This window comes from Schistocerca piceifrons, chromosome 1 (assembly GCF_021461385.2).
Source record: "Schistocerca piceifrons isolate TAMUIC-IGC-003096 chromosome 1, iqSchPice1.1, whole genome shotgun sequence".
Classification (NCBI taxonomy): Eukaryota; Metazoa; Arthropoda; class Insecta; order Orthoptera; family Acrididae; genus Schistocerca; species Schistocerca piceifrons.
In genome coordinates, this window is record NC_060138.1 from 190169818 (window position 1) to 190189885 (window position 20068).

Below are 20068 nucleotides of genomic sequence, written 5' to 3' on the forward strand. Positions count from 1 at the left end.
TGCACATACACAGCCCCTGCCACCAATATAAATTCAGAATTCAGTGAGACCTAGTAGAGAATAGAAAGCACTGATGCTCACATCGTTACAGGCTCTGAAAGCTGGCTAAAGCCGGATATAAGCTCAGCCGAAATTTTTGCGAAGAACCTAACGGTGTTCCGGAAGGATAGACTAAACAGGGTGGGTGGTGGCTTGTTTGTTGCTGTTAGAACTCGTTCGTCTTCTCGCGAAATTGAAGTAGATAGTTCCTGTGAGTTAGTATGGGCAGAGGGCATTGTTGGCAACCGGATTAAAATAATAATTGGATCGTTTCAGCCACTCCCAATTCAGATGATACAATTGCTGAAAGGTTCAAAGAAAACTTGATTTCAAACACGTGCCGGACTCACACAATTATACTTGCTGTTGATTTTAATTTACCCTCGATATGTTTGCGAAAATACATGTTTAATTCCGGAGGTACGCATATACCAATATCCGAAATTGTCCTAAAAGCATTCTCTGAAAAATATTTCCAGCAGTTAGTTCGTGAGCCCATGCGAATAGTAAACGGTTGCTAAAACACACTTGTTCTCTTAGCAACAAATAATCCTCAGTTAATAACAGGCACAGGGACTAGTGAACACAGGGTTGTCTTAGCGAGACTGAATACTGTAACCCCCAAATCCTCCAAAAATAAACGAAAAATATACCTATTCAAAGAAGCACATATAAATTCACTTGACGCCTTCCTGGGAGACAATCTCCACTTCTTCCAAATTAACAGTGTAAGTGTAGGCCAGATGTGGCTCGAATCCAAAGAAATAATATCGGCAGTAATTGAGATATTTATACCAAATAAATTAACAAACGACGGAGCTGATCCCCCATGCCACACAAAACGGGTCAGAACGCTGTTTTGCAGAAACAACGAAAAACAAAACATGCCAAATTTGAATAGATGCAAAACCTTTCAAGATTGGCGATCTTTTACAGAAACTCGAAATTGTCTCGAAATCTCGAAGGAAAACCAAAGAGATTCTGGTCGTACGTGAAGTATGCTAGCGGGAAGACACAATCAATGCCTTCTCTGTGCGATAGCAATGGAGATACTATCGAAGACAGTGCTGCCAAAGCAGAGTTACTAAACACAACCTTCCGAAATTCCTTCACCAAAGAAGACGAGGTAAATATTCCAGAATTCGAATCAAGAACAGCTGCAAACATGAGTAACTTTGAAGTAGATAATCTGGGAGTAATGAAGCAACGTAAATCACTTATAAAAACAAGTCTTCTGGTCCAGACTGTATACTAATTAGATGCCTTTCAGAGTATGCTGATGCAATAGCTCCATACTTAACAATCATATACAACCGTTCGCTAGACGAAAGATCCGTACCCAAAGAGTGGAAACTTGGACTGGTCACACCAATATTCGTAGTAAATTACACGCCCATATCATTAACATCGATATGCAGCAGGATTTTTGGAACATATTCTGTGTTCGAACATTATGAATTACTATATATGACGGTAGTATCTGTTCCCGAAAGAACAGTTACCGTGGATGACCGCGCAGCTTTGCTAGAAATGAAATGATAATTAAATAGACACCCTAGCTGCAAGCAGGCGTTGATACACTTCATTGGGGACATGTTGAAAATGTGTGCCCCGCCCGGGACTCGAACGCGGGATCTCCTGCTTACATGGCAAACGCTCTATCCATCTGAGCCACCGCGGGCGCAGAGGACAGTGCGTCTGCAGGGACTTATCCCTTGCACGCTCCCCGTGAGATCCACATTCCAAACATATGCACGCTCCCCGTGAGATCCACATTCCCAACATAAGTCCCTGCAGACGCACTATCCTCTGCGCCCGCGGTGGCTCAGATGGATAGAGCGTTTGCCATGTAAGCAGGAGATCCCGGGTTCAAGTCCCGGTCGGGGCACACATTTTCAACATGTCCCCAATGAAGTGTATCAACGCCTGCTTGCAGCTAGGGTGTCTATTTAATTATCATTTCATTATGAATTACCTCGAAGACACACAGTCAACAAGGTTTTAGAAAACATCGTTATTGAAACACAACTAGCTCTTTATTCGCATGAAGTACTGACTGCTATTAACAAGGGATTTCAAATGGATTCAGAATTTCTGGATTTCTAGAAGGCTTTTGACACGGTACCACGCAATCGGCTTGTAGTGGATTTGGGTGCTTATGGAACATCATCTCAGTTATGTGAGTGGATTCGTGATTTCCTGTCAGAGAGGTCACAGTTCGTAGCAACTGACGGAAAGTCATGGAGCAAAACAGAAGTGATTTCTGGCGTTACCCAAGGTAGTGTTATAGGCCGTTTGCTGTTCCTTAGCTATACAAACTATTTGGGAGACAATCTGAAAAGTCGTCTTAGGTTCTTCGCAGATGACGCTGTCGTTTGTCGACTAGTAAAGTCATCAAAAGATCAAGATTTAGAAAAGATATCCGAATGGTGCGAAAATTGACAGTTGACTCTAAATAACGAAAAGTGTGAGGCCATCCACATGAGTGTTAAAAGGAATTAACTTCGGTTACATGATAAATCAGTCAAATTTAAAGGCCGTAAATTCAACTAAATACCCAGGAATTAGAATTCGAACAACTTAAATTGGAAGGAACACATGGAAAATGTTGTGGGGAAGGCTAACCAAAGACTGCGTTTTGTTGGCATGACACTTAGAAAATTGACTGCCCACACTACGCTTGTCCGCCCTCTTTTAGAATACTGCTGCGCGGTGTGCGATCCTTACGTGAAAGGATTGACGGAGTACATCAAAAAAGTTCAAAGAAGGGCAGCACGTTTTGTATTATCGCGAAACAGGGGAGAGAATGTCACTGAAATGATATAGGATTTGGGATGGACAACATTAAAACAAAGGCGTTTTTCGTTGTGGCGGAATCCTCTCACGAAATTCCGATCACCAACTTCCTCCTCCGAATGCGAAAATATTTTGTTGACGTCGACCTACATAGGGAGAAACGATCACTATGATAAAATAAGGGAAATCAGAGCTCGCACGGAAAGATATAGATGTTCGTTCCTTCTGCGCACTCTGCGAGATTGGAATAATAGAGAATTGTGACGGTGGTTCGATGAACCCTCTGCCAGGCACTTAAATGTGATTTGCAGAGTATCCATGTAGATGTAGACGTAGTACGGAAGTTAGAAGTTCAATTAATTTGGCAATAATATTTTTTGAAGGGTCACTGTGACCTTGGGGTACACATAGAGTTAGTGTACTGTCGCTGAGTTTGATATACACTCCTGGAAATTGAAATAAGAACACCGTGAATTCATTGTCCCAGGAAGGGGAAACTTTATTGACACATTCCTGGGGTCAGATACATCACATGATCACACTGACAGAACCACAGGCACATAGACACAGGCAACAGAGCATGCACAATGTCGGCACTAGTACAGTGTATATCCACCTTTCGCAGCAATGCAGGCTGCTATTCTCCCATGGAGACGATCGTAGAGATGCTGGATGTAGTCCTGTGGAACGGCTTGCCATGCCATTTTCACCTGGCGCCTCAGTTGGACCAGCGTTCGTGCTGGACGTGCAGACCGCGTGAGACGACGCTTCATCCAGTCCCAAACATGCTCAATGGGGGACAGATCCGGAGATCTTGCTGGCCAGGGTGGTTGACTTACACCTTCTAGAGCACGTTGGGTGGCACGGGATACATGCGGACGTGCATTGTCCTGTTGGAACAGCAAGTTCCCTTGCCGGTCTAGGAATGGTAGAACGATGGGTTCGATGACGGTTTGGATGTACCGTGCACTATTCAGTGTCCCCTCGACGATCACCAGTGGTGTACGGCCAGTGTAGGAGATCGCTCCCCACACCATGATGCCGGGTGTTGGCCCTGTGTGCCTCGGTCGTATGCAGTCCTGATTGTGGCGCTCACCTGCACGGCGCCAAACACGCATACGACCATCATTGGCACCAAGGCAGAAGCGACTCTCATCGTTGAAGACGACACGTCTCCATTCGTCCCTCCATTCACGCCTGTCGCGACACCACTGGAGGCGGACTGCACGATGTTGGGGCGTGAGCGGAAGACGGCCTAACGGTGTGCGGGACCGTAGCCCAGCTTCATGGAGACGGTTGCGAATGGTCCTCGCCGATACCCCAGGAGCAATAGTGTCCCTAATTTGCTGGGAAGTGGCGGTGCGGTCCCCTACGGCACTGCGTAGGATCCTACGGTCTTGGCGTGCATCCGTGCGTCGCTGCGGTCCGGTCCCAGGTCGACGGGCACGTGCACCTTCCGCCGACCACTGGCGACAACATCGATGTACTGTGGAGACCTCACGCCCCACGTGTTGAGCAATTCGGCGGTACGTCCACCCGGCCTCCCGCATGCCCACTATACGCCCTCGCTCAAAGTCCGTCAACTGCACATACGGTTCACGTCCACGCTGTCGCGGCATGCTACCAGTGTTAAAGACTGCGATGGAGCTCCGTATGCCACGGCAAACTGGCTGACACTGACGGCGGTGGTGCACAAATGCTGCGCAGCTAGCGCCATTCGACGGCCAGCACCGCGGTTCCTGGTGTGTCCGCTGTGCCGTGCGTGTGATCATTGCTTGTACAGCCCTCTCGCAGTGTCCGGAGCAAGTATGGTGGGTCTGACACACCGGTGTCAATGTGTTCTTTTTTCCATTTCCAGGAGTGTACATTTATGAGAAAATGGCACACAGGAATGACATATTACTAACGAAGGATCCTACACGGGTAGCATCGTTAGAAGAACTCAGTCGTGAAAGTGACCTAAGTGACGGTCGTGATAAAAGTGTTGTTGAAAAAAATCAAATGGCTCTGAGCACTATGGGATTTAACATCTGAGGTCATCAGTCCCCTAGAACTCAGAACTACTTAAACCTAACTAACCTAAGGACATCACACACATCCATGCCCGAGGCAGGATTCGAACCTGCGACCGTAGCGGTCACGCGGTTCCAGACTGATGCGCCTAGAACCGCTCGGCCACAGCGGCCGGCAGTGTTGTTGAAGCTGACACTCCTGCAGTAGTTATGGACAATGGAGAAGTATCATCACTGATAAGCTTCCATGACAGTTTTTACTTAGTCTCGAAATTTGGATGAATTTATACTAACAGTGATTGAAAAATTACGTGACAGAGGTTAAATAAAATGCGTTTGGCATATAAGAGTCCAATTTTATTATAAAACATGCTATATTCGGGCAATTCCTCCAGAAATGTAATTGAGAGTCAATGACCCTGGTGTGCAGCTCGTCCGACAATTTCAGAGCTGTACACTGCTAGGGTTAAGAAAAAAGTAAACGAGAAACCATTTTGAGACGTGTGCACGGAATTTGCTATGGGCTGTCACACTACCGTCAAACATCGAAAAACTATTTTGAGACATATGCACGGAATTTGCTATGGGCTGTCACACTACTGTCAAACATCGAGAAACTATTTTGAGATGTGTGCACGGAATTTGCTAAGGGCTGTCACTCTACTGTCAAACATCAAGAAACTATTTTGAGACGTGTTGCGAGTGGACAAGCAACTTGTTGCTGAAGCTGAAAAAGCTGCTAAAAGCATGACAAGGGAGGCCAGAATAACTAAGAAAAGAAACAAAATTGAAAAAGATGAAAAAGACGCTCAGAATGAACAAAATTATGGAGCTGGAATGTTTTGACGTATTATCAAAGAGAAGAAAATGACATGCAAATCTTTAGTTCCAGTTTCTCGGATCCAAAGTTTTTGCATACTTAGGTATCATTACGTCAGCAATAATGAAGCTGTAAGAATAAACTTTTGTTTGAATAATAACATAGTACTTCTCTACACAGTGAACCGCTTTATTCAGTAATGTATTAAATATTTTAAGCTGGAGCATGTCATATGTTATTAAGTTCTTAGGTGAAAAAATTAAATTCTAAAAACATTTTTTTTAAATACACAGAGCCACAAATTGGTAAATATTTCTGGTTTACTCTATCAGCAAGTTAATGGTTAAAATAGTAAAATTTGTTTTGACCTTTTATTTTAATTGGTGTAGCAGTATAGAATTCCAGAATGAGATTTTCACTCTGCAGTGGAGTGTGCGCCGATATGAAACTACCTGGCAGATTAAAACTGAGTGCCCGACCGAGACTCGAACTCGGAACCTTTGCCTTTCGCGGGCAAGTGCTCTACCAACTGAGCTACCGAAGCACGACTCACGCGCGGTACTCACAGCTTTACTTCTGCCAGAATTAGTATAGAATTCCTAAAATAAAAATGACACGTAATTCAGTACGTAAGATAAAAATCGACATTCACTCCACTATGTGTTCCACAGTTTTCAAACTTTTTCCACATAGAAGTCACAATATACTAATTATGTTACTAAAGTTTCATTCCAATGTCTATTAAAATTTTTGAATCATCAAATTGCAAAATACTAGTAAAAACAGATCCCCTTAAAGTGTATACACAGAAAAGGAGATGAAATAATATGATTAAAGCAGCGTTTAAATTCTGTGCAAACGGGAATCGAAGACTGTGTTTAATTCCCACATCATTTCTAAGATACGACACGTCCATACAAAACAGAGATTACCTTTATGGTGTCCTCTCGGCTATTTCTAGGTGGTGCAGGGTCATTACCAACCAGATAGGATTGACGATGACATCGGAAAAAAATTCAGCGAGGAGTGAATCATTTTTGCATTTTCGCGAAATGGATGAGAGAGTGCCAGGGAGGACGAGCTATCCGCACTGGGCCTGCACGTCATTGAGCGGACGATTTCTTTGATTGCAGTGACTCGCTGTAGCGAATAAAAACGTATATCTTCGGATCGAATTTGCGGATGGATTTGATAACTTCCTAATGGATGGAACTCCAATGCGCGGATGAAATCGACATGTGCGCCCATAAACTATGTGGTCAAAAGTGACCGAGCAGCTATTAGAAGATATTTGTATGGGTTACAAAACATGCATTCCAAACTTTTGTCATCCTAATTTTGAAAACTATATCTCGTAAGCTGTAGTTTTAGTGAAGTATTTGTAAATGATGTGCGGCGGATTGATAGTTCCCCAGAGCAACGACCAAATAAGCTTTGCTGCTACACCAATACTGTAAGCAAACTGTAATGGATCTCTCCGCCTATTTATACGCAGTAAGTTCGATTTATTTACGTTTTATGAAATTGGCAGATTCTTATGACAATACAACGAAGAACCGCTGTATAAAGTTCATTGCCCCCATACCACAACAAAAATCACAAATCTCCAATAATGCACTAGCCTTCTTCTCGTTTTAAGGTCCGAAATGCTAATGCTACGGGATTATGACAAGCAGTCCACATCCGTTTTATAGGAACACGAATGAATTTACATGAAATAAAGACAAAAGCTTTCCAAGGCATGTGTGGTATGAAGTAATATATCTTCTCTCTAGATATAAATTGAAGTTACTTTCTTGCATCCATCTGTATATGCAAGCTTATCTGAGGAATTGCTGTAGGGATTTTGATCCTGCTTTGACTAAAAGATAAACCGATTCACGATTAAGGTTTTTCCTATATAATTTCAGAATATTTAGTACAGATTATCTGAATTACGATGAATTAAAGTTAAGTTGCAGAAAAAGTCTCCAATGCGACCTGGCGAAAAGTCGCCATAACTCGAGAGAGCAGCAGTGGCTCGAGAACATAGCAAGTGGGAGATACTGCGCATTCCAAAATTCATGTTACGCACTTCTACAGGTTGTAGAATGAAATTAGTTGATCATGTTTTACATAGGAACCCATGTCTGGGAGCGTCATCCAAGGACACTACAGAGCGTCAAAGTTATACGCACCGGCGCCTGTAAATGTCTGTAGATACAGGGTAATTCCGTGATGATGTTACAAACTTTCAGAGATGACGGAGATGGATAAATGTATTAATTGGAGGTAAGGACTCCTGGTTCGGAAACGAACGAGTCGAAATTTACAAGCGAAAATCATTCTGACATCTCTGACAGTGGAAAACATGTACCGGTACTGATATTTCTGTGAATGTAGCGTACGCAACTTTAGAAATGATAGTATGGACCAAGACAAGAAAAAATGTCAAGTGAACATGGTTTCTAGTATGCATACCTGAGGAGCTATGGGCACTTGTTCATCTTCGCCAGTGTGAAACACATCTCACATCCCTTCTATTGAACAAGTTCTCATACCTCTTAAGATATCAATTTACAGCCCGCGGTTGCTAGAGCTTTTTTTCTTGTTTTGGTCCATACTACCACCTCTGAAAGTTACCTACCCTACAATCTTAGCACTGTCAGAGATATCGGAACGGTTTTCCTTACACATTGATACACTTTTCCTTTTCCATCATCCTAGAAACTTTGTAACATGGTTACGGAATCAACTTGTAGATATACAGGGTGGTCCATTGATAGTGACGGGGCATCACACGAAAAAAATACAAAGAACGGAACTCGTCTACCTTGAAGGGGAAAACCAGATGGCGCTATGGTTGGCCCGCTAGATGGCGCTGCCATAGGTCAAACGGATATCAACAGCGTTTTTTTTTAAATAGGAACCCTCATTTTTTATTACATCTTCATGTAGTACGTAAAGAAATATGAATGTTTTAGTTGGACCACTTTTTTCGCTTTGTGACAGATGGTGCTGTAATAGTCACAAACGTATAAGTCCGTGGTATCACGTAACATTCCGCCAGTGCAAACGGTATTTGCTTCGTGATACATTACCCGTGTTAAAATGGACCGTTTACCAACTGCGGAAAGGGTCGATATCGTGTTGATGTATGGCTATTGTAATCAAAATGCCCAACGGGCGTGTGCTATGTATGCTGCTCGGTATCCTGGACATCGTCCAAGTGTCCGAACCGTTCGCCAGATAGTTACGCTATTTAAGAAAGCAGGAACTGTTCAGCCACGTGTGAAACGTCAACCACGACCTGCAACAAATGATGATGCCCAAGTAGGTGTTTTAGCCGCTGTCGCGGCTAATCCGCACATCAGCAGCAGCAAATTGCGCGAGAATCTGGAATCTCGAAAACGTCGATGTTGAGAATGCTACATCAACATCGATTGCACCCGTACCATATTTCTATGCACCAGGAATTGCGTGGCGACGACTTTGACCGTCGTGTAGAGTTCTGCCACTGAACACAAGAGAAATTACGGGACGATGACAGATTTTTTGCACGCGTTCTATTTAGCGACAAAGCGTCATTCACCAACAGCGGTAACGTAAACCGGTATAATATGCACTATTGGGCAACAGAAAATCCACGATGGATGCGACAAGTGGAATATCAGCGACGTTGGCGGGTTAATGTAGGGTGCAGCACTATGGGAGGAAGGATAATTGGCCCCCATTTTATCGATGGAAATCTAAATGGTGCAGTGTATGCTGATTTCTTACGTAATGTTCTACCTATGTTACTACAAGATGTTTCACTGCATGACAGAATGGCGCTGTAGTTCCAATATGATGGATGTCCGGCACCTAGCTCGCGTGCGGTTGAAGCGGTATTGAATAGCATATTTCATGACAGGTGGATTGGTCGTCGAAGCACAATACCATGACCCGCACGTTCACCGGATCTGACGTCCCCGGATTTCTTTCTGTGGGGAAAGTTGAAGGATATTTGCTATCGTGATCCACCGACAACGCCTGACAACATGCGCCAGCGCACTGTCAATGCATGTGCGAACATTACGGAAGGCGAACTACTCGCTGTTGTGAGGAATGTCGTTACATGTATTCCAAAAGATTCAGGTTGACAGACATCATTTTGAGCATTTATTGCATTAATGTGGTATTTAGAGGTAATCACGCTGTAACAGCATGCATTCTCAGAAATGATAAGTTCACAAAGGTACATGTATCACATTGGAACAACCGAAATAAAGTGTTCAAACGTACCTACATTCTGTATTTTCATTTAAAAAACCTACCTGTTACCAACTGTTCGTGTAAAATTGTGAGCCATATGTTTGCGACGATCACAGCGCCATCTATCACAAAGCGAAAAAAGTGGTCCAACTAAAACATTCACATTTCTTTAAGTACTACACGAATATGTAAAAAAAATAGGTGTTCCTATTTTAAAAAACCCAGTTGACATCCGTTTGACCAATGGCAGCGCCATCTAGCGGGCCAACCATAGCGCCATCTGGTTTCCCCCTTCAAGCTAGACAAGTTTCGTTCTTTGTAGTTTTATCGTTTGTTGCTTATTTCGTGAGATATTTGGCCCGGTCACGATCAATGGATCACCCTGGATACATTTTCAGGTGCCGGTGCTTATTACTTCGACGCTCTGTAGCGTTGTCGGTTGACGTTTCCCTATATGGGTTCCTATGCAAAACTTGACACATTTAGTCCCTCTACAGTCTCTAGAATTGTGTAACATGAATTTTGGAAACGCTGTCTAATATGTGCAGGGCTATTACAAATGATTGAAGCGATTTCATAAATTCACTGTAGCTCAATTCATTGACATATGGTCACGACACGCAACAGATATGTAGAAAAACTCAAAGTTTTGTTCGGCTGAAGCCGCACTTCAAGTTTCTGCCGCCAGAGCGCTCGAGAGGGCAGTGAGACAAAATGGCGACAGGAGCCGAGAAAGCGTATGTCGTGCTTGAAATGCACTCACATCAGTCAGTCATAACAGTACAACGACACTTCAGGACGAAGTTCAACAACGATCCACCAACTGCTAACTCCATTCGGCGATGGTATGCACAGTTTAAAGCTTCTGGGTGCCTCTGTAAGGGGAAATCAACGGGTCGGCCTGCAGTGAGCGAAGAAACGGTTGAACGCGTGCGGGCAAGTTTCACGCGTAGCCCGCGGAAGTCGACGAATAAAGCAAGCAGGGAGCTAAACGTACCACAGCCGATGGTTTGGAAAATCTTACGGAAAAGGCTAAAGCAGAAGCCTTACCGTTTACAATTGCTACAAGCCCTGACACCCGATGACAAAGTCAAATGCTTTGAATTTTCGACGCGGTTGCAACAGCTCATGGAAGAGGATGCGTTCAGTGCGAAACTTGTTTTCAGTGATGAAGCAACATTTCTTCTTAATGGTGAAGTGAACAGACACAATGTGCGAATCTGGGCGGTAGAGAATCCTCTTGCATCCGTGCAGCAAATTCGCAATTCACCAAAAGTTAACGTGTTTTGTGCAATCTCACAGTTTAAAGTTTGCGGCCCCTTTTTCTTCTGCGAAAAAAACGTTACAGGATACGTGTATCTGGACATGCTGGAAAATTGGCTCATGCCACAACTGGAGACCGACAGCGCCGACTTCATCTTTCAACACGATGGTGCACCACCGCACTTCCGTCATGATGTTCGGCATTTCTTAAACAGGAGATTGGAAAACCGATGGATCGGTCGTGGTGGAGATCATGATCAGCAATTCATGTCATGGCCTCCACGCTCTCCCGACTTCACCCCATGCGATTTCTTTCTGTGGGGTTATGTGAAAGATTCAGTGTTTAAACCTCCTCTACCAAGAAACGTGCCAGAACTGCGAGCTCGCATCAACAATGCTTTCGAACTCATTGATGGGGACATACTGCGCCGAGTGTGGGAGGAGCTTGATTATCGGCTTGATGCCTGCCGAATCACTAAAGGGGCTCATATCGAACATTTGTTAATGCCTAAAAAAACTTTGAGTTTTTGTATGTGTGTGCAAAGCATTGTGAAAATATCTCAAATAATAAAGTTATTGTAGAGCTGTGAAATCGCTTCAATCATTTGTAATAACCCTGTATATGGTAGAGTGTGTAGCTGGAAACTGAAATGTAGTGTCATCAAAATCCGCCCGACATCCTTTCTTTTCCACTCCGCCTTTTAATCTAGCATTCACCTGTCAATGATGTGGAGATACACATTTCGAAATACGACGACAATTCCAAACCTTAAATTTATGCTTCCCTCAGATTAGCAATCGCAATTCGCACTAATAATTTACTGCAAAGTCTTCGAACGACAGGCCGCAAGTTATTCAGCTTCGAAGAAACGTAAGAATATTGCCAATAAGGAAAAGACAACCATCTCATCAACAGATTGTGATGTGAGACAATTTGAAATACTAAAATATTTTTAACCAATAGTTTCCCGGCAATCGTTTGAGAAAAACTGCTTAGCGAAAAAATGTGGCAGTCCCAAATACTTGCCGGCCGAAGTGGCCGTGCGGTTAAAGGCGCTGGAGTCTGGAACCGCAAGACCGCTACGGTCGCAGGTTCGAATCCTGCCTCGGGCATGGATGTTTGTGATGTCCTTAGGTTAGTTAGGTTTAACTAGTTCTAAGTTCTAGGGGACTAATGACCTCAGCAGTTGAGTCCCATAGTGCTCAGAGCCATTTGAACCCAAATACTTAGTGTTTTATTGTTTCCGTTACAAGTAAAACTTTCTCTGGATAACTCCTTCAGCAGCTCTGCTTCGTTTATAAGTGCATACAGTATGCTTTCATTGAATCAAATGTAGACGTGAACACGATTCTTTGCGTGGCACAGGGAAGTAGTCTGCCATCAAGAGTCCACGACAAAGAATTACGGCAATGAATCTGTATAACGCATAACAATGCGTACTGAGCTTCATAAGAGGAGCGCTGTAACATGTACGTCATGCTTTTCTTCTGTTATTTGTGCCACCTCATCCCGTCTCCGATTTATACTGAGTCGCACACGCACATATAGCCATGATTCGTATACAGTACTTACATTGGTTGTAAACATTTTACTTACTTCACGATATGCTTCCACCATTGCCATGAGATGTCACTCAGAAGGCCAATTCAGTATGTAACACATAACAGTCAAGCCTCCAAACAACTTTCCTGACGTGTGCTGCATATTTCTCGTAAGTTATATGAAGGTGATGATTTGGAGCCACTTAACACTGTACTCTGAAATTTATTCATAACTCTATGCAGTGGCCCGCAAACAAAATACGCTAAGCCACACAAGACGTCTGGCCGTAGATAATGTTCCCTGTGCGAAGACAGACCAGGTCACTAGCACATACGTATGTTCCAGGCTCTATACAGGGTGGTCCATTGATAGTGACCGGGCCAAATATCTCACGACATAAGCGTCAAACAAAAAACTACAAAGAACGATATTCGTCTAGCTTGAAGGGGGAAACCAGATGGCGCTATGGTTGGCCCGCTAGATAGCGCTGCCATAGGTCAAACGGATATCAACTGCGTTTTTAAAAAATGGGAACCCCCATTTCTTATTACATATTCGTGTAGTACGTAAAGAAATATAAATGTTTTAGTTGGACCACTTTTTTCGCTTTGTGATAGATGGCGCTGTAATAGTCACAAACGTGTAAGTACGTGGTATCACGTAACATTCCGCCAGTGCAAACGGTATTTGCTTCGTGATACATTACCCGTGTTAAAATGGACCGTTTACCAATTGTGGGAAAGGTCGATACAGTGTTTATGAATGGCTATTGTGATCAAAATGCCCAACTGGCGTGTGCTATGTATGCGGCTCGGTGTCCTGGACGACATCATCCAAGTGTCCGGACCGTTGCATGGGGGCTTAATTAAATAAATTTGAAAATACTTTTTATTTTTGGTTTTTCGTAGCTGTATGTCCGATTACGCTGTTTCGTAAACGGTTGGCCCTGACTAGTATTATTACGCTATCTGACTGCAAAGAACAACAACAAAGAATGAAATCAAAATTTTCGTTAACACAGTTAATTAATTAAGCCCCCAGCAACTATAAAACCTACTAAACCAAAGCACAAGTATAACTGTTCTGTATGTGGAAGTATGACTCAACGCACATCTGGCACGGTTCTTCTTCAACAAGACAAGAATTTTTAAATACCAATTTTACTGACGTGATAAAAGAAATATACAAATACTATAATTGCGTATGGAAAGCAGAATTAAACTCTAATACAAGAACACACGCCAGATGCTTTGTTGACTGAACCTGTAATGACGCATTATTTAGGACACTGCAATAAAAAGAAACGGGGTTAGTTACTTCATTTATATTGATGAAAATCACTCTAATCCTTACAATATATCTCTACACCGGTTCTCTACTACCACATCTCAACAAGACTCTTCAGTATCACATCTCAGCAAGCACTGCCTACTAGCACATCTCAACAAACACTCTCTGCTACGAGTTCTTAACAAGCACTCTACTACGAGCTCTGGACAAGCACTGACTTCTACGAGTTCTCTCCAAGCACTGTGGAGGCGGCTTAATAATACTCTTTGGCGCAAACTCTGGCGCAGTGGCTCAGTGTAGCCACCTTTCATATGCCCCTCCTCCACAGGCCAGAATTTGATGGTATTTTTGCCAGCATTGGTGGTGAAAATACCACCAAATTCGTCCACAAAAATACAGACAAAATAAAAGATAATATTAATACCTAAATATCACATAATTAGTTAAAATTTTGGCTTTGCACTGACCTTTCAATAACCTAATATATAAAATACAGTAGGCAATACAAATTTTTTTCATATATGTGGCTTTACATAATAGTTTACACAATACACAAAACATCAGTTTATACAAATGTTCACATAAAATACTTTTAACTATTCAAAAAAAAAAAAAAAAAAAAAAAAACAAATAGTTGATAATTCCAGCCCAGCAATGGTCAACAGGTGCAAACACCAACAAGTGACATCATTTCAGCAGAAGCAGTCCATCAGTTGCACCCAGCAATGTTGAGCAGGTGCAGACACCAACAAGTGACATCATTTCAGTAGAAGCAGTTCCATCTGTGGCACCCAGTAAAGTTGAAGAGGTACACACAGCAACAAGTCACATTAGTTCAGTAGAAGCAATCCATCAGTGGCACCCAGCAATGTTGAGTAGGTGCAGACAACAAGAAGTAACATCATTTCAGTAGAAACAGTTCTAACAGTGTCACCCAGCAATGTTGAGTAGGTGCAGACACCGGCAAGTGACATCATTTCCATAGAAGTAGCTTCATCTGTGCACCCAGTAATGTAGTGGCACCCAGCAATGCTGAGTAGGTGCAGACAGCAACAAGTGACATTATTTCAGTAGAAGCAGTTCCATCTGTGGCACCCAGCAATGTTGAAGAGGTACACACAGCAACAAGTCACATTAGTTCAGTAGAAGCAATCCATCAGTAGCACCCAGCAATGTTGAGTAGGTGCAGACAGCAAGAAGTAACATCATTTCAGTAGAAACAGTTCTAACAGTGGCACCCAGCAATGTTGAGTAGGTGCAGACACCAACAAGTGACTTCATTTCAGTAGAAGCAGTTCCATTAGTGGCACCCAGCAACGTTGAGCAGGTGCAGACACCAACAAGTGACTTCATTTCAGTAGAAGCAGTTCCATTAGTGGCACTCAGCAATGTTGAATAGGTCCAGAGAGCAGTCCATAATATTCACTATCACTGATCACACTGTTCATCAGAGTATATAAGCACAAATTAAACATGTCCTAGTGGCACCAATCATGTAGAAAAAGTACAAGTAACAGTCCATAATATTCACTATCACTGATCACACAGTTCATCAGCAGAAATTAAACATGTCCTAGTGGCACCAATCATGTAGAAAAGGTACAAGTAACAGTCCATAATATTTACTATCACTGATCACACAGTTCAGGCATGAACAATAGTTTGAATGCACATACAAATGCTTTTACACTAAACATACAAATCATAACAAACACTCAAATGATGTCAGATAATTGTCATATTAACTATTACAAATACTCAAATATCAGTAAACCTATAATATTTATGAGTGTCAGTGCAAGCCACTACAAACAAATAAAATAATATTTAGGAGATAGGTGGGTAGGATTAGGAAAGGAAAACACACAAAACACACTCACTCATCTTTCATCCACATTAAGTACTACTGTGTAATTGAATAGTGTTAACTGTGTAAATGCAATTCTGTCAAAATTTCATGTTCATCATGTGTATCAAGTAGTAGTGGCAGCAATGTATAACAGTCAATGATAGTTAAGTCAACGTCATAGTCATCATGTCAAGACCAATGTTTGCCAAGCCAGATCAAATGTACTGTTGTTGAACAACTGTCAGTGAGCCAAGATATGCAAATACTTCCTCTCTTCAAAAAAAAAATATATACCGCTTAGTGATTTAACAAAGTGTGTGTATAGACTATCTTCCTTCTACTTTAGTGTTCTAGTCTGCTATCTTCATCCTCCTTGTTCCATATAGACCAACAAAAAAAATATGCTCCTCACTTACTTTACCTCTTATATACCAAAACTCCAATAATCATCAGCATCACATAATCTCAATACTTCAATAATACCTCTTACGTCGATACATATAAACCTTATCATCAATATCATTTACCTTACCTCTTGTCCACAAAAACTCCAATAATCATCAACTTCATATAATCTCAATACCTCAATAATACCTCTTCAATACGTCGACACATGTAAACCTTATCGCCAATATCATTTCACTTCCATAACAACTCCTTCCTCTAGTCAGTCCCCTCGAACAAGTACAGATAAAATCCTAATGCAAACCTCATCATCCCATACAATCTGAAGACACATTGTCAACACACAACCTCTGTGTAATCCATCTGACCCAAATCTTCTACTCATTATGAATTATAAACAAAGAAATGCATACATGACCTCTAACAGACTTAGTTCGAATAACTCTCAGTAATTAAGTACGATTACGGAGTGTGAATAATCATAATATTTCACAGTGTGTACACCACTTCAAGAATTATGGCAAACAGAAGCAAACATGTGGAGTATTTCTTGTGTCAAGTGTCACTTCCTATTTCAATTGCTCACGAAGAATGCAGTGTAATAATTGTTAATGGTCTAAACCTAGTAATGGTATGTCATGTCGTTAGCCTCCTTCCTATTAGCATAAATTTATACAGCTTCCATAAAACCTCAGCTCATGTGACTTCAACGACGTTCTTTGTACCAATGTCGTTCGTCGAATTATAGCAGTTCATTTTCTTATCTTAAAAATATAAGGCACTGAGCGTAAGCAAAACAAGCACTAGCGAGTAAATATACCAGTAGAGAACAGAATGTCAACAAGTGGATGCAGCACAATCCTCACAACGAGGCTCTGCCAAGTGAACAATCTATAATTAACACCATACTGTGGCCTAAACGCTCTGTTTGTACACAGTATATCAGCATTTCTATACACCAAATTAAAGAGTAGTTATGACAACAAGAGATATGTATAAATATGCAATCCATACGCATAGCAGCAAACATATGTTATCTAACATAATAAACAGGTCATTAGCATCATATCAGCATAAGCAAATAAATGTTCATATGTAATCTTAATAAGTAAACATGAAGGCGTAAGCAGATAAATCACAAAGTATAACTTACATACATAATCACAGTCAGCACAATTAATCAGGTTACAATTATAATTTAAATAAATAAGCACAGCAGACACATAATAAAAAAAAAATATGACATCAGTGAAAAAGCAGTGCAGCCAATCGATGCATAATAATTACTATTAAAAACAGTCTTGATCACAATTTATTTTATAAGGTGACCGGTTTCGACCACTGCTGTGGTCATCTTCAGACCATTTAGTGGAAACCCCTTTCTGTTGGAGAATATACACAAGTTACAACCCAGTTCATTAATAATCACTGTCAAAATCAGTTAACGTACGCAAGCACGTCGCTTCACAAGTAATTTCATAGAACATGAAATTTAGCACAAAGTATGAATCACGTAATCGCGAGCAGCAAATTACGTCTAAAGTACGTACCTAAGTGGAAACATGTTACCTGAAAACTGAACTCAATTAACAGTTACCTTTTTTTTTTTTAGTTTATCAGTTTCTTCTTCGAAATTACATTCCTCCTGAAAATTTCTCGATGGCAAGTCGTCTTAACGTCGGACACGCACAGAATTTACCTGAAGTTCTTAAATACTTTATAGAACCGTATCCTGAAAAATACTGAATGTTAATAACATAATTCATCAAGTCACTATAGCTTTATACTGAATTTAATCGGAGAAATTAAACTGTGTATTTGTTTACGGCTGTCAGTGCATTCGCACTGAGCGCTCGATCAGCTGTAGGCGCGTGACGTAGGAAGCAATTGTTCGCGGTCAACGACTGCCTTGTGCGGCGCGCAGACTTGACTGTTGCTTTGAGTATGTGCCGCCGCCAAAACACAGCGCGGTATCCTTGTACTCTCCGCATGTTTACATGTAGCTGTGAGTTTCTCTAAAGTATGTCATTCCACAAAAATTTTAACGTTTGATATATGATGTATTCCCTTAGAGCGTCGTGATTTAAGAGTTTCTACTTCAACAGTGTTATCATGTATAATTTTGCGAATTCTATATGGACCGTTATAAAGCAGAAAAAATTTGCGACACAAGCCTTTTCCTTTGTGAGACAAACGGTGGGACTTAATTAACACCTTCTGACCAACTGACAAGATTTTTAAACGACCAGGACGTTTAGCTGATCTCTCTCTTCTAGCAGCCGCAGATTCAATATTTCGTAGAGCCAGGTTGACAACTTCAGAATGTCGCAGTTTCCGTGAAGGCGGAAAAGGAACTATTTCAGAAATGCAATTGTCGGTGCTTCATTTTTTAATGTCAATATAGGCGGTAAAGAAGTTGAGTCATTAGGAAGTTCATTCAGAATGTTTTGAAAAATATGAAGATACTGATCCCACGTTCTGTGATTCTGATGACAATAAAGACGACACAATTTATTGATTTCCTTCATCCATCTCTCTGAAGCGTTAGATTGAGGGTGAAAAAGTGAAATGAAAATTGGTTTCATTTTACGACGCTGTTGAGTACGAAGCCAAATTTTAGAACGAAACTGTGATCCATTATCTGATATAACCTTATCAACATGACCAACTTCTTTAAGAAAATGCTTGATGAAAGCGTTAGATACTGAACGAACTGTTGCTTTGCGTAAATGTGTAAAACACACATATTTTGACGTCAACTCCACTGCTACGAAAATGTACGCAAAACCAGTAGTAGAACGAACCACTGGACCGAACAAATCGACTGCAGCCATCTCGTTTAATTTCGCTGGAATGATAGGAAACAACGGTGCTCTATGAGAAACTGTTGGTGGCTTAGCCTTTTGACATAATTTGCATTTGGCCAGAACAGATCGAATACGTTTTTCCATATTACTGAAGTAGCAATTTTCTCGCAATTTACGAAAGCATTTTCTGGGACCAAAGTGTGCATAACTGAAATGCGTATACCAAATCAGCTTATTAACCCACTCATCAGGAATACAAACTAACCAAACAGAGTTGTCAACCGATGTTCGTTTAAAAAGAATGTCATTGCGGACTAAATAATGCTGTCTAATCGCTACGCTTTCCTTTCTCCTCCACTTCTCCTTAATGTCCTTCCAGATTGGATCCTTATTTTGCGCCTTAGCGATGTCCTGGAGCGAAGACGAAATAAAGTTCTCAAACGCAACACCTTGAATATACATCAAACAATAATTGTTTTCTTTGCAGTCCTCTTCAGCACTTTGTTTCAAACCCATAGGTGCACGTGATAAAGCATCAGCAACAATATTTGAAGAACCCTGTATGTAAACAATACTAAAGTCAAATTCCTGTAGGTACAACGCCCATCGTAACAATCTGCCATGAGTTAATTTTGTCGACATAAGAAATTCCAGAGCTCGATGATCGGTGTAAACCTTAGTATGTCTGCCAAACAAATATGTCCGAAATTTTGTGAAAGCCCAAACAACAGCCAAAGCTTCAAGTTCCGTAATCGAATAATTCTTTTCTGATTTAGAGAGAACACGACTTCCAAATGCAATAGTCTTCTGTACTACAACGCCGTTTTCTTCTATCTCTTGAAATAAATGTGCACCTAGGCCCTTGTATGACGAGTCCGTCGCCAAACAAAAATCTTTAGATAAATCCGGATGTGAAAGAAGTGGAGCAGCAACTAAAGCATCACGAAGCTGTTCAAATTCTGACTGAGCTTCCTCATTCCAAAACCAATTAGATTTCTTTCCAGATAGTTC

General features: G+C 41.5%; 1 non-coding gene across 1 annotated transcript; it reads left to right on the top strand.

Moving 5' to 3' along the window:
- Positions 1-1852: 1852 nt before the first annotated feature.
- On the top strand, positions 1853-1927 carry Trnat-ugu. The gene has a single exon. It is a non-coding gene; the product is annotated as a tRNA-Thr (tRNA).
- The last annotated feature ends 18141 nt before the right edge of the window (positions 1928-20068 follow it).